This window comes from Diceros bicornis, chromosome 7 (assembly GCF_020826845.1).
Source record: "Diceros bicornis minor isolate mBicDic1 chromosome 7, mDicBic1.mat.cur, whole genome shotgun sequence".
NCBI classification, from domain to species: domain Eukaryota; kingdom Metazoa; phylum Chordata; class Mammalia; order Perissodactyla; family Rhinocerotidae; genus Diceros; species Diceros bicornis.
The window spans coordinates 7344737-7361220 of record NC_080746.1 but is presented as its reverse complement, the minus strand read 5'-3'; positions in this window follow the sequence as shown (position 1 = coordinate 7361220).

Here is a 16484-nt window from a genome sequence, read left to right as displayed (position 1 = left end):
TAGGAGAATATCTGCATGACTTTGAATATGGCAAAGACTTCTTAGATATGACAACAAAAGCAAGATTCATAAAAGACAAAATATAAATTGAACTTTATCAAAATTTAAAACTTTTGCTCAGAAAAAGACATTGTTAGGAGAATCAAAAGACAAGCCACAAAATGGAAGAAAATATTTGCAAACATAAATCTGATAAAAGATGTGTTTCCAGAGTATATGAAGAACTCTCAAAACTCAACAATAAGAAAAAAACAATAAAATACCAGACAAAAGATCTGAAAAAACACTTCATTAAAGAAGATACATGGGTGCAAGCACACATATGAAAGATGTTTATCATCATTAGCCATTTGGGAAATGCAAATTAAAACCAAGTGCTGGTAAGTATTAAGAGCAAGTGGCACTCTCAAACCTCCTGGTAGGAATGCAACATGGTACAGCCACTTGGGAAAATTGTGGCTGTTTCCTGTAAAGCTAAACATTCACCTGCCATAAAGTCCAGAAATCCTACTCCTAGGTATTTACTCGAGCAAATTGAAAACTTACATACTACCAAAAACCTATACGCAAATATTCATAGCTTTATTTGTATTCACCAAAAATTGGAAACAGCTTAGACATCCTTCAGCAGGTGAATGGATAAATAAAATGTGGCACATCTATACAATGAATACAACGAATCCTCAACAATGGAATACTACTCAGTAATGAAAAGAAACAAGCTATAATTCACACACCAACACGAATGAGTCTTAAATGTGTTTTGCTAAGTGAAAGAAGCTAGACCCAAAGGCGACATATAGGATGAGTCCATTTACATGACATTGTGAAACAGGCAAAACTCTGGGGATGAAAAGCAAATTCCAGTGGTTGTCAGGGGTTGGTGGTGGGAGGAAGGGCAGCACAAGAGAATTTTGAGGGTGATGGAACTGTTGTATAGAACTATGGTGATGCTATACGTTTCTCGAAAACATAGAACTGTACACCACAAAAAGTGAATTTTACTGTATGCAAATTTTAAAACTCAACCTCAATTTCAGGGGAGCCCATGATGGAATGCAGACTATGACAACTGAATCTAACTGCATTACAAGTAACAGACATAACCACACTGAAGGGCTGCTGAAGAAAGATGACCTAAGTGACTTTAGGAAACAGTGTGTTGACCAGATACCGTAAGACTAAAAACAAAAAGAACCATGCATAATTAAACATGCGTAAGTAAACCATGCATAAACACTGTACTTTAGTCAGGTGAATTCGTTTCTCCCAAGGGTATGGATTAGCATTCTGAAACAGCTTCATAGATATACAATTGGTGAACAAATACATAAATATATTATAGATAATAAGTAGCAGATTTCTCAATGTTGGAGAAAGAAATTACAAATAAGCAAAGAGGAAATGCTAGAATGAACCCCGTGGGACTGGATTGGCATTGGAGATATCAGCATTAACTCATTTTTAAACACGTATACAGATAGTTCTGGACTGTATAATCCGTATGTTGACACCCTAACCCACAATGTGACTGTATTTGGAGATAGGACTTTTAAGGAGGTAAATGAGGTTACATGAGGTCATAAGGGTGGGGCCCTAATCCAACATGATTGGTGTCCTTATTAGAAGAGAAAGAGACACCAGGGATGTGCATGCACAGAGAAAAGGCCTTGTGAGGACACAACAAGAAGACAGCTGCCTGCAAGCCAAGGAGAGAGGCCTCAGAAGAAACTAACCCAGTAAACACCTTAATCCCGGCCGTTCAGTCTCCACAACTGTGAGAAATAAATTTTGGTTGTTTAAGACACCCTGTCTGTGGTATTTTGTTATGGCAGCCCTAGCAGACTAAGACACAGATAAAGAGATTCAGAAAGAAATATAGATATGTGTGTATGTTTAGGTTAGTGTACATACATGTATTTCCTTGCTCTGTCTGCTGAGAGGGCCTAGAAGCAGTAACATCAGGTAGCAAGGAGCACAACTAATTCCCAAATCTTGGTTTCTAAACGCCATTCTCAATACAAGGAACCAGGGATCCTCGGAGAAGCAGTTGATTCCAGGACTGGGGCAGGGAAAATACAAGATAATCCTGGAGCATCACGTGGTGCCAGAAAGTAGGGAGAAGCTAAAGACAAAAATTCAAAAATGGAGTCAACCTGAAAGAGCTTCTAAGGGCCCAAGTGGAACAATTTGAGCAACAAAATAAATTATGGTAATGGATTACAATTCAAAGAAGAAAATAAATATTCCTATGTCCATACTGATGATGAAAGAAAGAGAGAGAGAAAGAGAGAGAGGGAGGGAGGGAGGAAGGAAGGAGAAGTGACAAGTCTTTCTTACAAAAGAATTCCAATTGATAAATGTGGAAAGAAGGAGTGAAATCACCATTAGAGCACCACAGCAATTATTGCTCAAGGTGAAATCCACCAATGAGTGCTAAAATTAGTGAGCAGAAGAGTAAGGAGAAACAGGATATTTACATAGTCTCAAAGTATTCCCCTCCAAAATACTCATTCATTGCAAAGTATCTCCCCCAAATTCTTGTTAATTGCAGAGGGGAAAAATAGTAACTTTCCAGTGGAACACCCTGGCCAACACCACTTTGGCCAAGTGTTCAAGGTCAACATTAGCAGTAATAAGACAGCTCAATATCATGTACTCTCTGGAATGATGTGCTGCAGAGGGCACATCATCTCTGCCGTATTCTTCCCCAAAACTAATCAAACTAATCCTGAGAAAACTTCAGACAAACCCAAATGAGAGACAGTCTACGTAATACCTCACCAATGCTCTTCAATAACGTCAAGGTCTTGAAACAGAAGGAAAGACTGAGGAACTACTACAGATGGAAGGAGACTAAGGAGACCTGCCAATTAAATGCAATGTGGGGCCCTGGTCTGGACCCCGGAACAGAATAAGGACATTGCCGGAAACCTGATGAAATCTGAATAGTCTGTAGTTTATTTAATAGTATTGTACTAACGCTAAGTGTTGATAATCGTACCGTGGTTATGTAATGTGGTAACATTAGGGGAAGTCAGGTGAAGGGTATGCATGAACAATCTCTACTATCTTTGCAACTCTTTCTCCTGGGATGAAAGGAAGGAAAACAGAAGGCAATATTGGATGTTCTAAACACAGAAAGAGAGAAGGGAGTTATGAAATCGGTGAATTGGAATTGTTAATGAACAACCCCACCACCACCTAAAGGATATGGAAATTAATCTATTCCACAGGACATGTTGATAGAAACTCAACAAGGAAATATGAGATTAGAAGTTAAAAGACCTGGGTTCTAGACAAGCCCTGTGGCTCACCCTGCAAAGTTTGACAAATTGCTTATATAATTACTTAGATAACGTCTAAAACACATCACTTAGATAATGTAAAAAAGATGATTCTAGAGACTCAGCTTTCTCACATGATGCAGTATTCACCAAGCAAAAGATGGTGATAAAAATAATTATGTCACTTAATGAAAAAACATATTTAAATGTTGCCACGAAAAAGAAGCAATTTCTGTTTCAGATCCTGTTTCTTCATCTGGAATTTGAGTATGCATTTCTCTAGGGTCCTTTTCAATCACCTTAAGTGCCACATAAAATATATCATATAAATGTTATAATAGTTGAACAAGATCAGGTTTTCTACATACATTCTTATCTTTCTTTGAGAGAAGTAATATGTGAAATCTTTTATTAGCACCGATGACCTTTTCAATAGTGCATGTATTCAAACTGGAATAAAATTTACCCTAAAGATAAATGTGAAAGGTGGGGAGAGGCAATTGTCTTTACAAAAACATTATTTGTTTACAAAATTTTAAAAATGTTAAACCATGGAATTTATGTAAATGTTTCCCCAGTGCGTTAAACTGTGACCTAAGTTGAACATAACCAATTTAATGGTAGTTTGTCAGAAGCATGTCAGTTTCATCAATTAATGTCAGGTGAGTATCTATGCCACACAAATATCCTGAATATGTATATGTGCACGTGTGTGGCTGTATGTGTATGCAAACAAGTAACTCTGGATTTTTTTTCTTATTTTATGTGCAAGAAAGCTGCATGAAAAGCGTGTCTAGAACATAACTACCTCCTTGGCTCTAACTCTCACCATGATTGATCTTGGCGGGTGCCCCCTTCTCCTGCCCCGCAGTCGTGAAGGAGCTGAAATGAGGTTGACGCGTCAGCAGTGTGTTCCCTCCACTCCTGTCCCCAGTGGGGCAGGCAGGAAATGCCAGCCTCCTCACAGGAAAGCCTGCTGTGGTGAGATTTCCCGATTTACTTTATAAATGCAAGAAGGCCAGATACAGGAGGAGATAAGCGCTCAAGATTGCAAATGCTTATCATCTCTTAGGGTTCTGGGCCCCACAGCCGTGACCAGTTTCTCCTCTAGAGATACAGGACAAAATTCAGTTTGGTTCCAAATCGAAAGGCCCGCCCAACTGAAAAATTTGATCATCCACCCTTGTCAGTCCTTGCAACAAAACCGCTCCAAACAACTTACTGAATTCTCACCATGAGTGGTGTTCTCGCCTTGGGAATTCCTAAGAAAATTAAGAGAATCTCACTCTCCACCTTGGCTGCATATTGGAATCACCTGAGGGTGCAGTAAAAAAGACTGAGGTATCCAGTTCCCCGAGCTAGTAGCTGACGTCATGGTACCCGCTTGACTCTTGTCTCAGGTGACTCAGGAAGTTTTCAGTGGGAACACTCGTCCCTTGCTCTGAATTTTTACTGCTACTGCCACTTATATAAGAAGTTTAGGAGAATGAAAGGATAGGGACTCCAAAAGGACAAGACAGCCAGCAGAGGTGGCTAGATGAATTAATGAAAGACGTGTGGAACGAGCTCAATTTAAATCAAGCATGCTCTGGTAGCCTCACAGGCCAACCCACTCTCCAGTCAGAACTTGGGGAAGGGAGTGATGGGGGCTGGAGCAGGGCATTACACACTTGAAGGAGAATCTTATTTCTTTAAGGTCCACTCCATTCCACCCCTTCTCTTCTAGTCAATTTTTATAAAATAGAACCAAAATCATCACCCAAAGAAGCAGCATGCAGGCTGCGAAGAGAGTGAAATATAATTTCCTTCTCTTTCCATCTCCACGTTACTAATCACTTTGAAGCAATGAGAATTTCAGAGTCAAATACTCAGTTCATCTACGTGTCATTCACAAGTCTGATCTTTTATAAGAGAAAGTAGGATTTGGAATACATCTAAGTCCTCCTTTCCCTCAAACAAAAATCTAGGAGACACCTTACTTCACAAAGTCTGATTTAAAAACATACACCAAGAAAAGGAAAACATATCCTCCTCTTTTGATCTCTTATCTCGGGAAACCAGAGGAACATGCAAGGTGGCGAGTCCCTGGTGTTTATTGTATTAAGTGGGGTACATTGTGTTATGCTCAGCTGGGAAGTGCATTCAAGTAATACTGAGAGACCATGCTCTCTCTGGGACCCCACTGTCCCCTGTCTGTCAGAGTTGAGGGTCACCAAAATAATCATAATGACATATCAGACCAGTATTTGATCAGGCAAGTATTTACATAGCTTCTTTTCCCCCTGGAAGTTGGAAGCACTGGCCAAAAGCATTTCAGTTCTTGAAAGACTATCCTCAGGCATTGGTATTAAAGATATTATTCATACCTCTCCTCATTCAACTGTCTCCCACTCCTACCACCTCCATTAAAAAATGTACCCAACAGACTTTCATGTCAAATACAATTGGAACTGACCTAGCTTGACTTTTGTCCAGGCTTTTCTTCTTTTTTTTTTTTTTTTTTAATTGGGATTATGAAGGAAGGAAAGGGGCAAAGAATACAGCATCTGTGCTTCGGACAACACTGCTCTCTGTTATCCTCAGTAGCCAGGGTAAGTATACTTTAATTTCTGTGGCATTTTTCTCAATGTGTCCCAAAGGGTTTTTGAGGTTTTTTTTTTTTTTCCAACTAATACAATCATCTTCTACCTCAAAGTTGTAATGGATGGACCAGTTGTCTCATTCTATGCAATTAAATTTTGAATCCTTTAAAGTCACTGATTCATTCCCCTTCAAACTATGATGGTGACTTTTTCTATAGAGGTCCTGAACCTGATGCTTTCTTTTAATTCTGTTCTCTTTTTTCTCTTTTAGGGTTGAGTAAGGCCAGATTGATAGAGCAAAAATAACACAGTCTTTGTAAACCTTTGCCTTCTCAGAGATAGCAAAGTGATGCCACTCAGGTCCTTTTCAAGACCCATCCTCTCACCCCCAGCAAATGAATGAATGAATGAATGGATGAATGAATAAATTATTCTATTTAATCAGAAAAAGCATCGTCCTATCTGGAATCACACTGGAATTATTGCAAAGCATTAATTTTACAGTTTTTAAACAGGAACAGGGATGGAGAACATCTTCCACTAACCTGGAAAAGTATAACCAAGAGGAGACTAGTATATGCTCTTAGGACTATGAAAATTTAAGGTAGAATAGGCCTCAGGGATTATCTGATAAAATAAAATTAATTAACTGACATTCATGAAGAGATAATGTAAGGAGGAGAAACACTTGCTAAGGGAGTTGGAGGAATGAATACAAGGTACTATATAAAAGTCTTTGGTCTTAAGAGCTCCTCTTTGCCTTAATACATAGTCTCATTCATTCTCTAGTAACCTAACCTCTTCATCTCCAATCCTGGGGATCTTTACGTATTTTGTATTTATGGGCGGTGGTGAGGGGTGAATCTGTCAGCTTGGGGGGCCCTATCTCTTGCACCTGTTTGGATCACAGATCTCTTGCCCCAGCAGTGTCCATCCTTGCTCAGAATGCTCCCTCTTTTGCACCCCCTGCCACCCACCCTAAGATCCTCTTCTACACTGAGGATGCGTATGAATGTGCCCGGGTGTGTGTGTGTGTTGGTATGTGATGGGAATCAAAGGACTGCCCAGGTCACACACATCTTGGAATCCAAAGAGCCCCCTGTCTGATCGCCTTTTCATGGACGCTGTTCTATTCACTGCCTCTATTTCCTGGACTTATCTCCCTGAGCATATTTCCCACCCCTTCTCTCTGCTTGTAATTTCCAGGAGCTCAATTTAGGTTTGCAGCCTGGCAAGAGCTACAAGAGAACACTGATAATGAGAGATAAGGATGGTGACACCTTGTTGGTTACCCTTTAAAATCTGAAATTGCTTGTTGGAAGAGCAGGAAGCAACTTCCTTCCTTCCCCATCATTAAAAGCAAAAAGAATAGAAAACCCACAGAGGAAGCTGAAATTCAATGTGGCTTTGGACTTTATTTGGGGTGTAAAGAACCCCAGAGACAAGAATACTACTTTATGCACAAGACCACACATGGTCAAAAATATTGTGGATATACAATAAATAGATATTGATCATCATAGCAGGTTCTAGAATAGTTGAGTAAAGCGGGTCAACATTGCCAATTCTCTTTTACTTGATTGGAGAAACCAAATCATGGGAAAATACTAATCCTGGTTGGTACTAGTTTGCTAGGGCTGCCATGATAAAATATAAAAGACCGGATGGCTTAAACAACAGGAATCTGTTGTCTCACAGTTCTGGAGACTAGAAGTCCAAGGTCAAGGTGTCAGAAGGTTTGATTTCTCCTGAGGCTTCTCTTGTTGTTAGCCACATTCTTGCTGTGTCCTCATATGATCTTTCTTCTAGGCTTCCACATTGCTGTGTCCTAATCTCCTCTTCTTAAAAGGACACTAGTCATATTGCATTAAGGCCCACCCATTTTACCTTATTTACCTCTTTAAAGGCCCTGTCTCCAAATACAGTCACATTGTAAAGTACTGGGAGTTAGGGCTTTAACATATAAATTTTAGGGGGATGCAATTCAGCCCACAACACCAGTCTTCAAGAGCAGAACCAAGACTAGAACCCAAAGTTTCTAACCTGAGAACATTAACTTGCCTTTGATTCACATCCTTTCCCAGGTTAAATAATCTCACAGAATTATAGCATGCTCTAATTGGAAGCTACCTCATGATGATCTAATTGTAGCCCTCTCATTTGCCAAATAAGGAAGCTGAGTCCTAATTATCTTGCTTAGAATCATAGAACCCATGGAAAGCCAGAGTAGAACCACCCAGATATCTTCCCCCTGCTTCCCTACTGGGAGCCTTTCTTGGATTCCAATCTCTTGGTCTCCTAACCGCCACACCAGGATCACTTGCTACCCAGGCTCTGGATTGCAAATCTATGGTCCGAGGAAGCAGCTTGGTACAGGCTGGTGAGGGAGCAATAACCATGGAGCAAGAAAGCTCCCATCCCTTCTCCCTTTGGAAACAGTTGGAGGGATAAGCTGGCTTTAATGAGTCTTCCCTTCCCCTTCCCCCCATCCTCCTCTCTCTTGTGCCTTCTTATGGCAGCTGTTACTAATTTCAACAATTTTCTTCTGGCAAATTGAAGGCTCCAGGTGACAAAGAGAGTTGGCCATATCCTCTTGGAAGATGAGATAGCCTAGGTCCAAGTCCTACCCCACCCCTGCTCCCAGACCCGGTGGCTATAGGCACTTCCCCAGTGGGCATCCACATCCCTCCCCACCTACCACACATGCAACAAGGAGGGCTTCCAGGTCTATATCCAGCACTGAAACCCTATCTGAAAGGGACTCCTGAATAATAGTTTCTTCACTTCATTCCCAGCTCATGTGTTTTCCCAGGATGACCACTATGATTTTATTATTTGCATGACCCTCAGATGAATACCCATTCTGGTTCTTAAAATTACAGGAAGAGTAGGAAATAAAGACAAACACACACACACACACACAACCCTGAAGGGTTTGGTCAGAACTTGGAGGTGGTGCACCTCCACCACCTGACCACAGCTAGGGTGCTTGGGCAGAGGGATGATCTCATGCTCCCTGGTTAAACCGTTTATGTAAAAATGAAACCAACACTGATGTCATGTAACCCTGCAAAGCAGAGAACGAATCAGTATCACTCAGGTGAAATTTCCTGTCAGTTTTTCCTTAAGAACAATGTGATGCTTGGTTTTGTTTTGTTTTTTATTCCCTTCTTTAGTTATTGGTCAGAAAGGAGGGATGTAGCTAAATAATTATTCCACTTGTCTGCCTGTCAATTTCAGCATGGACATTGGGCATCCAGCCATGAACAAGACAAACTCAACTTCTGCCTTCAGGGAACTTACAATCCAATGAAGGGAGACAAACCTTAGCTAGATATTTCCACAAATAAGGGTGTAATTACAACTGTGAAAACATAGAGAAGGAAGAGTTTAAAATCTAGAGGAAGGTGCTGAAGTGATCTCTTAGAAATCCTCTTCAAGAAAAGAAAGAAAGAAAGAGAAAAAAAGAACGAAAGAAAGATGGAAAGAAACAAAAAGAAAAAGGGAGGAAGGGAAAGGGAAAAGAAAATAAAGGAAGGACTGGTGGGAACACTCATCTGGATGGTGGGGGATTAATTAGACAGTTTGTTTACTTCTCATCTCCTCTAATATAGCTGAAGCCCTCATTTTCAAATCTCCAACTTTCCTAAAAAGAAACGCATGACATCGGTATAGGACATATTATCTGCTGAGGAGCACCTTCTGTCTTATTTGTGGCTGTTTGGAATGGTGTGTTTGTTCCCTTTGGGAGGGAAGATGATCTCTCCAAGAATCCCAAGAATAAAAATACCGGGGCAATGGCTCTTATACTTCAGCCCCTTCCCCTCCCCAAGTCCTGTCTTGTTTTCCTAAGCAATGGTCAGGAATGTGCTGGGCGGGGGCAGCCTAGATGTCAGCGCTGAGCCCAGGCAGCCCCAGTCACGGTCCTAGGCTGGCCTTTCACCTCCCAGCTCTCCCGGCTGCTCTTATTAAGCAGCAAAATGTTTCAATATGTTGAGCTTTGGGGGAGGGACAGAGAGAAAAATCGGGATATTGTTGAGAAGGAAATAATGAATAACCCTGCCGCCAGTCCTCACACCCCCACGTGGGGAGATGTGGGTGATAAGTGTGCTTTCTCTTGAAATGGAATCCTAGCAATTGCCTTTTGGTCAGAAATCTCCAGAGCCAATTGAGGGGGGTGGGGGTGTTTCGGAGGGGAAGAGGGAGCAGGTATTAAACAAATTTTCTCAGTGTCTAGAACCAAAGCAGCCAGGGATCTGGGTACCCAAGAAAGAAAGAGTAGGGGAAAGCTTGAGACACTGCGGTCAAATCTTGGAGGTGCACAAAGCTGGCAGTTTTGTTCCTACAAATTGATGCACTCCCATCACTACTCTCACCTGTCACCTCCACTTCTCCCTCCCCCTCCAAGTTCATCTGCTCTGGCCCCTGCAGTATGTTCTAGACAGGGGCCTGGTGAGCAGTTCCTTGTTACAGGGGACCCAGGAGGAGGGTGTGCAAGGGTGTGAAAACCACCCTGCCAGGAGGGAGCACAGACGAAACTCCTCAGCAAGGCGGGGTCTGTTTTATGGAGAATGGGCCTGGGATTGGGCAACTGAAAGAGTGAATATGAGCACGGACTCAGAAATCTGAGCCCCATTCAAGGCCAGGTCTACAAGTGGAAGCAAAGAAACAAGCAACATTCCAAATTTCAAGAAAACACAAAGTTGAGGACCCAGAAATGACCCATTAGCAAGAGTGTTTTTAAATGTGGGTATGTTTTTAAATTAAAACTCCATAATAGGGTTGTTTCTCTGACATTTGCAATCCACTTTGCTCTTCTAGAGGCTGCCTAGAAAACGTGGGTCAGAAGGAAGTGTCTTCCTAGGGAGGACCAAACAAGGGGAAGGAGTAACCTTTAAGTAGGAAAAACTAAAGGGCTTGAAAAATCAAAGAGAATTTCACTCATATTGTTTAAGCCTAAGGAATGATTATTTGCAGAGCAATCATTTGAAACTAAATAATCCACTTGCAGGAGGCCCGGGTCTCCATGTCTCCTCTTGGCTTTACATAGCTCTATGTTTTTACATTTATATGTGTGTGGTTTCTAGTGTCCCTTGACATTTCCTAGTAACACAGGGAGGTTTCTGGAAAAGCAGCTGGGGGCAGATGGGTGGCTGTCTATTAGAGCAATTCATCAGACAGCAGTTGAAATATTGATAAGAAAACGGAAATCAAATTAAAAGACGGGAAAAGAGAGAGGAAGAGGGAGCAGGACGGAGAGAGCTGGGGTGAGGCAGCGGAGAAGAAAGCTGCAGGATGCACAGACAAACTTGAGTGTTCCTGCAGCCCCCCAGGACGTCCAGGGGCTCAGGCCGCCTGCCTGGACGCGCTGGAAAGAAAGGCAAACTGACTCTAGGCAGCCAGCAGGTTTAATTTCGCGCTGCCAGGGATCCCAGCCCAGAGAATTTGCACCGAGAACTTGAACATCCTGGAGCTGCCTGAGTTCTGCTCCTGCTGGCTTAGCAGGAAAGGGTGTCTACGGTGAGTGTTCCTTAGTGTGAGATCCCGGGGCGGGGCGGGGTGGGGGGGGAGCGGGGGCGGAGGCGGCAGGGTCACGCCATCTCTCTCTGCCGGGCTGTCTGTTCTAGTTGCAGTTGGGAAATACGAGGCTTTCTGGGGCTCCTTCGTTCTCTCATTCTTTCCGGGATTTTCTTTTCTCTCCTTTTTCCCCTCTCTCTCCTTGAAAATTTCACTCTGACTTTCAGAGAAAATGGGGGAGACTCAGGAGCAAGGGCACCAGGAGAGGAGGCAGTAAATGGAAATCTAGGAAAGGTACCTGGTCGCTGAACCCGTGTGTGTCTGTTGTGGCTTGAGGAGCCAAAAAGCTGGAATTTGTTAGTGGGTAGAAAAGTGGTTTATCAGAAACACATTGGCTGCCGGAGAAGCTGTGCGCTGCCACGTTAAAGATGGTTTAAGAGAAGGAAGGAAGGGGAAAGGAGAGAGACAGCCGCCAGACGTGGCAAGGAAGAGAGAGACTCACGCAGAGGCACCTGGCAGCCTAGAGTTTTTGCTCCCTCCAGCCCAAATATTCGGACCTCAGACACCATCTCCCCTCCACTGAAAATGAGGCCGCGACATTCATTGTCTTTGTTTCTGCCGGCAAACCTGTTTTCTTTCAGAAGCTGGGGGCTCTGGGAAAGAGGCCTCTGTAGACCTCCGGAGCCTTGAGCCAGCCTTCCTCCCTAAGCGGTGCCCTAGCAAGGAAGAGGGGGGCAGCTGGACGCTGGCAGAGTTCTAGGGGTTGTGGGGAGTCAGGCGGAAGGTCTGTGCCCTGAGGGCCCCAGCGGCGGCAGCTCTGCAAATATCTGTTCCCTGGGGGCTCAGGCTGCATGGGTGAGGAGACCTACCACTATCCTGGCGCGTTCTCTCCTCTGGCTAGGACAGGCCCTGGCGTCCACAGGTGTGAAACTACCCAGGCCCCGGGGGAGGCAGGTCTCTCCGATTGCGGACAGAAGACGGTTACAGGACTGTAGGGAAGAGACCCAACGGTGTGAGCTGACTTTTGGTCTTCACCGTCCCACAGCCTGAAGCCTGGGGTCAGAGGCGCAGGGAGGGCTCCCGGTACCTGACCTCTAGGCTCTCCCTCGCAGGTCCAGGCTAATCGGAGCCTCCCAACTCTCTTGTCCTCTCCCTTTGCATTCCCCCTTCATCACCCCCACCCAGATCCCCACCGTCTCACTCTTGATCCACTCGTGGGTGACTGAGATTTCTCCTACCCAGGTTGGTTCTTGGGTCTTCCCCACCCTTCCTCACCAACCCACGATGTTTCAGACAGTCCCTGACACGTCGTCTTGCGTCAAGGTAAGAAATGACAGAGTCTTTAAACAGGTAGTGACCTCCAGCACCCCTGTGTCGTGTCCCCCCCATCCCCCGCCGCCTACGGTCCCTTCCCCCTTTCCCCGGGAAATAGGCGGGGGCGGGGGTAGGCGCTCTCTCAGTCGGTGGGTCTAGGGCTAGGGACGCTTCCGACCAGATGAGGATGGCACAGACGCGCGGGAATCCTTGGTTGAGGAGTAACGCTCTTGGCCGCTTCTATTTGGGAGAATGGCGGTGGGTGAGCCTGGTGAAGGTTGTGCCGGGAAGCCGCGAGCCAGCGTCCGGTCCCAGTGGGTTGTGCGCTCACGCCGTTGGCGCACAGCAGGTTCCCTGAGTTAAGGGTCTGTGTGTCCGGGTGTGTGAGGATGAGAGTGTGAGCATGTGGGCGTGTGTGTGCGAGTGTGTGAAGGAGACGCCCTTCTCCTACCAGTTCTACACCCCCTCGTCCTCAAGCCCACCTTCCTCGGCCCCACCCGCCCCTCGAAAGCGCAGATCGCTGTATTTGACAGCATACCGAAGGGTTTTTTTTTTTGTCCCAACAGTTCCCAAGAATGTAAACAAACCAAGGCCAGCACATCTGGGTTACACGTTTAATGAAAATCCGCCAGCGGGGCGGGGCCGAGGGTGCGGACCCGGCGGCCGTGCCCGGGGTAGGGACTGCAGCGAGGTCCTCACGCGGCCCAGGCGCGACCTCCCTCCTGTGGGGTAGCAGCCCAGAGCTGGGGACCGTCTGAGCCTTCCCTATTTCGGGAGGAAGGACCCACCGCCTATCTGCAAACTTACTCCTGCCCCACGCAGGCCCTGGCCCCGCCCTCTCCTTCCTGAAATTCCGCCCCCGAGTGGGCCCCCACCCCTCCCGTGCGCCCCAGCCGAGTTCACTCCAGTGTCCAGGAGCTCGAGGGCACTATGAGCTGTCTGCGGCACGTGGGCACCTCGGTGGGGTGGGGACTCTCTGGTTTGATCCAGGGAGCGCCAAAATGCGTCCAACCCTCTCCTATTTCTCTAAAGGGAAATTTGTTGACACACGGTAGCATCCCCCAACCCCGCCTGCAGTCTGAGGGAGTCTTTAGCCACTTTCGGGAATCCCCGTCCCGGAGGCTTGGCGGGGAAGGGGTGTTTAATCAGTGATGAATGAATGAAAAATGAGTGAATCAATGTAACGATAATCAGTGAGTGGATGGATGGACATATGGCCCCCAGGACGAGGCAGAGCATACACAATTAGACTACAGCGCGCTGGGGTTCGTTGTGTCCGGTTTTCCTGGAAGGTTAAGGAAGCTGTAACCCCTCCCACCCCCACCACTCCCAGCACACGGAGCCGAGCTGAACAGCTCTGCCCTAAGGGCTGCCAACGGCCTCGGGGCGGGGAGCTGCAGGCTCTCTCCCACCCACATGGACCCTCGAGTGTGCACACACCCAGGGACCCAAAACCTCGGGGATGACAAACCCCAGAGGGGCAAGTGGGAGCCCAGGAGCCTGACCCAGGCCAGAGGGCAGAGAGAAAGCAAACCCGCCCAAGAGAGCGAGCGGTCCTGTGGGAGGGGGAGAGGCCGTGGCCTCGGAGCTGTGGGCCTCCAGAGGAGCCGCTCGCCGCGGGTGCTCTTTTCGAGGGGAAAAACATGAATTTTTCAGCAGCCACAAAGTTTGTATTGTTGCACAAAGGGGTGCATTGATGACGGCGAAAGGTCTGCGTGGCAGGGACAATCTTGGGTCTGTTCCGCCGGCTCTCTACGCCGACCATTTGCCAGAGGGGCACAAACAGTCCCCGACTGCCAAGCCCCTGCCATTCCGCGTCAGGCACCCACTCGGAGGTTGTTGACACACACCGCGGGCCCAGGCGCCCGGGCCCCGGGAGCCAGCCGAGCCAGACCCTCAGGAGTCGCGGGTGCCCACGTTACCTGGGCAGCGATCTGGGTTCTGAGAACCCGCTGAGCGCTCGGGGAAGGACCACCGGAGAGCGCCTAGGGCCATAAGGCTGGAAGGAGCGAGGGAAAGGCAGAGAGGGAACACCGGTGACTCCTTCAGACACTGACACGCAGTAGGTGAGTAGTGGTGGTAACCTTAAGATATGTACTTTTGCCAGCCCCTGTTTAAGCAGTGTTTTTGTACTAGCTTTAATAGTAATAACAACCCTAGGGGGTAGTCCATTTTGCAGATGAGGAACTGAGGCATTGAGAGATTAACGTAACACAGCTTGCAAGGGGCAGAGCCAAGATAGAAATCATAAGGGCAAAGTTGTGCTCACAGCCAGGCAAGTTCTAAATGCTCATTTCGTCTTTACAACAGCCCTTTGAGGTGCATCCTATTATAACGCCAACGTACAGATGAGGACATTGAGGCACAGAGAGGTTAAGGAACTTGCTCAAGGACACGGAGCTGGTAAGTGCAGAGCAAGAATTCAAACCCAAGGAGCCAGGTCCCCCAATGGGAACGTTCAACCAGGACGTTCCACTTGCAGATATAAGGTGGAGGGCGCAGGAGACCCAGTGGAGTAACCCTGACCAGGCACATACACGGTGCCAGCGCCGTACAAAGCACTTGTCAATCCCAGCGCGGAGCACATCCCTTCAGGCCCATCGCCCGCGCCACGCGAGACTGGCAGGGTCCTCCTCTTTCCCTTTTTGCGAGTCTCCCGGACCCCTTGCTCTCGCTCCCCCATCAACCAGCCTTCGGGGTCAGCCCATGCTGCATTTGGGGGGAGATACCCCCTACCAGAGGAAAGGAGGCTGGTAGCCCCAGAATGTTCACAGCAACACGGCCCAGGGCCAGCATCTGGCCGGCAGGTTCTGAAGCAGCGTTTCAAGGGCACAGGTCTGTACTTAGAATGAATGCTGCTTCGGGCGGCTAGGAGGCAGGGCGGATGGAGATTGGAGAGGCTGGAATTTTCCCTTCCCTCTAAGGCCCCCATGTAGGCGCCGCCACTGGGTGAGGGTCCCGGCACCTGGCTGGTCTCCACCTCTTGTCAGCCTGCGCTCTCTGGTCAGCCTCGGACTCCCTTGGGGTTTACTCATCGACGCCGCATGGTCTGGGGACCCGGCCCGGGAGCAGCCCGGGCTGGGAGCGCAGAGACCCTCCCCCTCCCGAGCCTGCTGGCCCCCGGCCCTCCCGCCGCCGCGGCCTCCCACGTAGCGTTTTGAACCCGCTTGGCGCTAAGGCAAGAACGAGCGTGGAGAGCGGGCAGGGCGAGCAGAGGCTCTAAATCTTCCTTCAATCTGTGAGTAGATGAAGTCTGAGAAACAAATTCAAAGCAGGCGCGCCAGTAGAGCCTTCCTGCAGAAATATTCCCCGGCATTCAAGCGCATCCAGGGGCGGCTCGAGCTGCCTTGTTTGGCTAAGGTCAGACGAGACTCGAGTTCTCCAATAAAAATAAATCTCAAATTAATTATGGCCTCGAGCGAGGGGCCCGACACTTGAAGCTGCAGTTGTGCAGTCTGGAGTTTTGGCGCTCGCTCACCCATCCCTCCCCCGCGCCCCCGCCTCTCCCCCGCCCTCCCCCCCTCCCCCCAGCCGCCGGTTGCCGGCTCGAATGCCCGCCGCTGAGGCCGCGCTGGACTGGAGGGGCTGGGAGGAGGGAGGACAGAGGGGGGAGGATCCGCCCTAGACGCTCTGCCAGGCCTGGCATCTTTCGGGGTTTCAAGTAACGGGACCATCCCGGGGCAGCCCAGGGATCGGGCTCCGTTTGTCGCGTTCTCCCACCCCCAACTGAGGCTGGGACCGAAGAAGCCCGGGAAGCCGCGTCTGGAAAGTCTTGACCGGGTCA